Here is a 6000-nt window from a genome sequence, read left to right as displayed (position 1 = left end):
CAGTAGAAAACCAGCTTACTGTTGCTCTCAAGGACCTATCTGAGTACTACAGAGTCAATAACTTGAGACCGAACCCTGCTAAAACTCAAGTTTGTGCCTTCCACCTACGCAATCGAGAGGCCTATAGAAAACTTACAGTGTTTTGGGAAGATCAAGAGCTTGAACATTGTTTCTACCCCAAATATCTGGGTGTCACCTTAGATCGAACGTTGACCTACAGAAAACACTGCACTAACACTAAGCAGAAAGTTGCTGCTCGTAACAACATCCTGCGGAAGCTCACTGGCAGCGTTTGGGGTGCAGATCCCAAACTACTAAGAACATCAGCCTTGGCCTTGTGTTATTCCGCAGCTGAATACGCATGTCCTGTATGGTACAAGTCATCTCATGCAAAGCAGGTTGATGTGGCCCTGAACGAAACCTGCAGGACAGTAACGGGATGCCTCAAAGCTACACCTATTGATAAACTCCATAAACTAGCAGGTATTGCTCCTCCAGACATAAGGCGTGAAGTCGCAGCCAAACTTGAGAGACATAAAGCAGATCATAACACCGATCACCTGCTACATGGATACCAGCCACCAATTAGTAGACTCAAATCTAGGAGGAGCTTCATGAGAACTACTACACCCCTCACCGGTCGGACTGGAGCAGCCAGACTATCTCAGTGGACAGCAAAATCTGACAGTAATGATTGGATGACTCCTTCTGAGACCCTTCCTCCTAGTGGAAATCAAGTCTGGACAGTGTGGAAGTCTCTAAATCGGCTCAGGAGTGGCGTCGGACGAACTAAGGACAATCTGTTTAAATGGGGCTTTATGAAGGAATCTTCCACCTTGTGTGACTGCGGAGAAGAACAGACAACCAAACATTTAATTAACTGTCCTAGATGTCCTGTATCATGTTCCACACAAGAGCTTGTTGATGTTTCAGACAATGCTGCTGCCGTTGCACAATTTTGGGCTAATACCGTTTAGTTTGTTCTTTTATGATTTGACCTGATTTGTTATATTGTGTATATTGTAAATATTGTTGTAATGTTTTTGACTCGAAATAAATAAATAAGTAGTAGGTTTGGCCAGTGCACTTGCGTATGGTATTTATTATGTTTCCTCCCCTCCCCCCCCCCCCCCCTCTTCCTCCTTCGTGTAAACTGATTTTGGTAAGATTGCTAGGTGGTCTTAGTTCTTTTATTACTTATGTAAGTTTGCCCACTCCCGCAGTCGTAACATGTTTTGACCGGCAAGTGGCCCATGTTGGCTAGAGTTTGAATGTGGTCTGCGCTGTTGAAATCAGCAAACTTTCTGTAAGGAAGCAATTATTAGAGCTAGTCATGTACGTGTTGTTGTGTTAAGGGTTTTAGGGCATTTTTAATTGAGATACCTTTTGGAAATTTTATCACTCTTTTAAAGAAGGTATAGGAAGGAATAAGTTCGACTGAAAATTTAATTGTAAATTATACATTTGTGCTTTACATTATAAAATTTAACTGTATTAGGTGAAAGTATGTAGTTTAATGCACAATGATTATTTGTTAATGTATCAAATTGTAAACAGTTTGTTTGGCAGTGATTCAAGCTTGATTTGTTTGTGTCAAAGTAATTTGGAACCCACAGTGTAATTTATTACAATGAATTAATTGTTTTGGGGAAATAAACCGTGGATTGTATGTCCCCTTTTCATTAACCGAATCCCATCCAAATCGTCCGCTCAATGGTAGCACAACGTATTTATGCCTTGCTGTTGTGCAAGAGCCTCTGTGTGCTCTCTTGGATTCTAGGTGCGCTCTGTCGGTCACTGATAGACGTTGGTATCATGAATTTAGACGTTTGTGTGGGTTTACTTTACCCAAACCTTATGAAGGCAGATGTCGGCTCGCGGATGGGCAATGGTTACCTATTTTCGGTTTGGTGAAGGCAAAGGTCTCTATACAAGGTTTTTCATGGCCGACCCCTTCCTTGATTGCTGAAAAATTAAGCACCCCGGTTATTTTGGGTTGTGATTTCATTCAACGTACGGGTTTGGTTTTTGATTTCTCTGGGAACACCTTTTATTTTAAATTCAGTCCTACCACTTCTATCGCCCTGTGTTCCTGTAATCGCGAGAATCCAACCAAAACCCTTTGTGTTATACAAGATGAGGCGGGTGTTGATCTGGATAATTTTTAGCAGGTGTCTGCTAGCCAACTTAAGGAATTAATTGAGAAGTTTCCTGAGGTAATTACTCAACGCTTGGGTATGACTGCCCTGATTCAATATGAAATACAGTTAACTGATAACGCTCTCGTCTGTCGGGCACCTTACCGCCTTTCTCCACAAAAAATGGGCATTCTTCGGCAAAAGATTGAAAAGATGTTACAACAGGGAGTCATTCGCCCTTCTACTTCGCCTTATGCTGCCCCGATGTTTTTAGTACCGAAAGACGACCAAAAGGACTTTAGGCCGGTGGTAGATTATCGCGAACTTAATAAAAAGGTAATTTTGGAGTCCATTCCTTTACCCGATTTACGTAACTGTTTTTGCTGGTTCAAGGGGGCTACCGTTTTCTCGGTACTGGACCTTAACCAAGCATATTACCAAATACCTCTCGCTGAATCATCGAATCGAGTAACAGCATTTGGTACGGACTGGAACCTATTCGAATTCCACCGGGTCCCTTTTGGTCTCGCGACCGGTGCAGCTGTGCTTTCACGCTTGCTCAATAATGTACTACACGACTTAAAGTTTAAATGTGTGTGCAATTATTTCGACGATGTTGTGTTTAGTAAATCCTTTCCTGAACACCTTCACCATCTTGAACAAGTCTTTCAAAGGCTTAAAGACTCCGGGTTAACGGTCAGGCCTGCCAAGATGACCCTATGTAGAGATAGGATTTAGTTTTTAGGGCATATTGTTCCAGCCAAAGGTGTCAGCACTGATCAGGAGCGAACCAGAGCAATTAGGGAATATCCTTCGCCCCGAGATCAACGCGGAGTAGCTCGTTTTGTCAGCATGGTCAATTTTTTTCGTAAGCATGTCCCTAACTTTGCTCAGTTGGCTTCTCCTCTTAATTATTTAAGAAAAAAGAACGTGTCATTCGTTTGAGGGGAACAGCAGCAACAAGCCTTTATGGCTCTTAAGACCGCTATTAGCAATCCCCCTGTGTTAGCGATCCCAGATTTCAATCTCCCCTTTGTGGTTCAGACTGATGCTACTAATGCGGGAATAGCGGCTGTCTTGTTGCAGGAGGAAAACGGTGAGAGGCGTCCTGTAGCCTACGCCTCTCGTCGTCTTACTGATACTGAAAGTAAATACTCAGTGTACGAATGTGAAGCTCTGGCTGTTCTGTTTGCCATTGAGAAATTGGCCTTTTTCCTCGAACATCGAGAATTCATTTTGGAAACTGATAACCAGGCTTTGAGCTGGGTCTTGGCTCGTCCCCGTAAAACAGGTCGTATTGCTAGATGGGCTATTAGGTTGTCGGCATTTCGTTTTAGGGTTCGTCACATCAGAGGTGTCGATAACGAGGTGGCCGACGCATTGAGTCGTATGTTTACTGAGGAGAACGAGGTTGAAGTACATGACGTGCCCGTTAACACCATTCTGAGCGAAGTGCCAGATCTATTTTATGATTTACCTCAAGAACTGAAACAGGATTCTAAGTGGAGTGATATTTATACTCGTCTCCAGAGTGGAGAGGGGGTGTCTGGCTTTTTCTTGCGTCAGTGGGTCCTTTGTAAACAATGTGCTCCCGGAGCGGATTGGAAAATTTGTCTTCCTAGTAGACTCATTTTGAGTGCCTTGCACTATTTTCATATCTCGGCCCTGGGTGGTCATCTTGGCTTTTTTAAAACCTTAGCGAAGGTCTGCGAGAAATTTTTCTGGGAGAGCATGTATCGCGATGTTCGTTCTTACATCAACAATTGTTATGATTGTAAAAAGGCCAAACCCGACTCCGGGGCTCGGAAAGGTCTGCTATAGTCTACTCGCGAGCAGAATCCTTTGGATCGTATATACGTTGATTATGTCGGACCTTTGCCCCGTACTAAGAGAGGAAACAAGTACAGATTAGTGGCCGTTGATGCCTTCTCTCGCTTTCTCTGGTTGAGGCCTACCACTGGAGTTACCGCCTCTGTCACCTTGCAGCAGCTAACCAAGATTTTCGCCTGGTTTGCACCCCCGAAGAGTTTGGTTTCCGATAACGCGCTGGCCTTTTGTCTCGCCACTTTAAGGGATTTTGTTTTAATCAAGGTATTAGGCATATTACCACCACCCCTTATTATCCCCATCCTTCGTTTGCAGAAAAACCGCAAGTTGAAGGCGGCTCTTTGTATTTACCACGCTCGGGCCCCTTCTAAGTGGGCTACCACCTTAGGTTGGCTCAATCAGGCGTTCGATTCCGCCAGGCACGAATTGTTAGCCTATCAGGTCAATTAGCCACTCTATAATCTCTGGCCCATCAATGATATTCTTCCGGAGCAATTTACTCCTGCGATTCTCCGGGAAAATTGGGAGAGAGGGAGGAGAAGCGGCTTCGTGGCTAACCAGAAGGATGCCGACAGGTATAATAAGGGAAGACGGCCATTTAATGCTAAGATTGGCGATTTAGTTACCTTTGAGGTAAGAGATCTCTCTTCCGGACGTATTTCCAGGGTGCACCTCAGCCAGCTTAAATGCCCATATTATACTCAGTGCCCACCCCTCCCCCCCCCCCCCCCAACAACGCCCCGCGCCACGAGTTTAGCCTTTGGGGAAGGGAGATCGTGAGATTTCTCTGGCGCGTTGCGTATCCGGCACTATCGATAGCGACTTATATTTCTGTTTCCGTCGTCTGGTTCGGCCTGCACAGGCGTTGAGGCGGCTGCTGCCCTCTGGAGCATTTCTCGCGGGGGGTCGCGCGCGCTCGGATCGGCAGTTGGATTCGCACCGAGCTGGTGGTATTTTGCCTTCCGCCCCGGCACGGAGGCGTAGTCTCGTTGATGGCGGGCCTCGTTGATTTGGCCGTTGGGCGGTGTGACGTGTTGGTGATGTGCTGTAGTGGACAACTGATGGATCCCCGCACGCGATCGATCGAGGTTCTCCGCCTCTGAAAAGGGTGCAGGCTTTGTGTGTGTTTGCTCTATCTGGTCTGCGTGGCGGGGTTCGTTTCACCTTACTTCAGCTGCGTGATTCCGTTTTGGCCGGAGTCTAGTTTTCTGCTAGTATGTACCCGGTCGTCGCCCCCGTTTTCCCGCCCGGGGGGCAGCCGTATCTGTTGGTGGGAATTATTTGGCAGTGTATGTTTTGCATGGGCGCGGTGTGCTCACGCGCCCTGATTCTGAGTTGAAATTACTGTGGTCAGGCTGGCTCGGTTGCTGGAATGTGTGTTATTGGTTTTCTGGCTTGCTGGGGTCTGCGCGCGCGCCTGTTCCGTTTTGTGATGTGGCAGCAGTCAGATATCTTTATGTGTGCTTGTTAAGTTGCTAGCAATTGCTTTCAGCCTTGTGCTTACTTATTTTTATTTAAATTCATTAACCGAATTCCATCCAAATCGTCCACTCAGACATAATGATCAAAAAATTGTTCAAATGGCTCTGAGCACAATGCCACTTAACTTCTGAGATCATCAGTCCCCTAGAACTTAGAAGTACTTAAATCTAACTAACCTAAGGACATCACACACATCCATGCCCGTGTCAGAATTCGAACCTGCGACCGTAGCGGTCGCACGGTTCCAGACTGAAGCGTCTAGAACCGCTCGCCCACTGCAGCCGGCACATAATGATCACCGACCTGCTATGGATGTAAACCCGTCCAGGCAATAGCAGCGTCACCTAGCGGGGAATGACTGCTAGTCAGACACACGCAGCATCAGTGAGCGTGCTGTCAGCGTTGAGAACGGGTAAGGCGCACAAACTTCCTCATTTTGGTGGCCCCGAGGTTCGGCACGAGCATTTCGGAAACTGCACGTTTTGTCGCGGGTTCGTGGAGTGCTGTGGTGAGTATTCAACATGTGGCGAAACTAAAGGTGAAACTATGTCCA

This window comes from Schistocerca nitens, chromosome 8 (genome assembly GCF_023898315.1).
Source record: "Schistocerca nitens isolate TAMUIC-IGC-003100 chromosome 8, iqSchNite1.1, whole genome shotgun sequence".
NCBI classification, from domain to species: domain Eukaryota; kingdom Metazoa; phylum Arthropoda; class Insecta; order Orthoptera; family Acrididae; genus Schistocerca; species Schistocerca nitens.
This window is presented reverse-complemented; position numbering follows the sequence as displayed.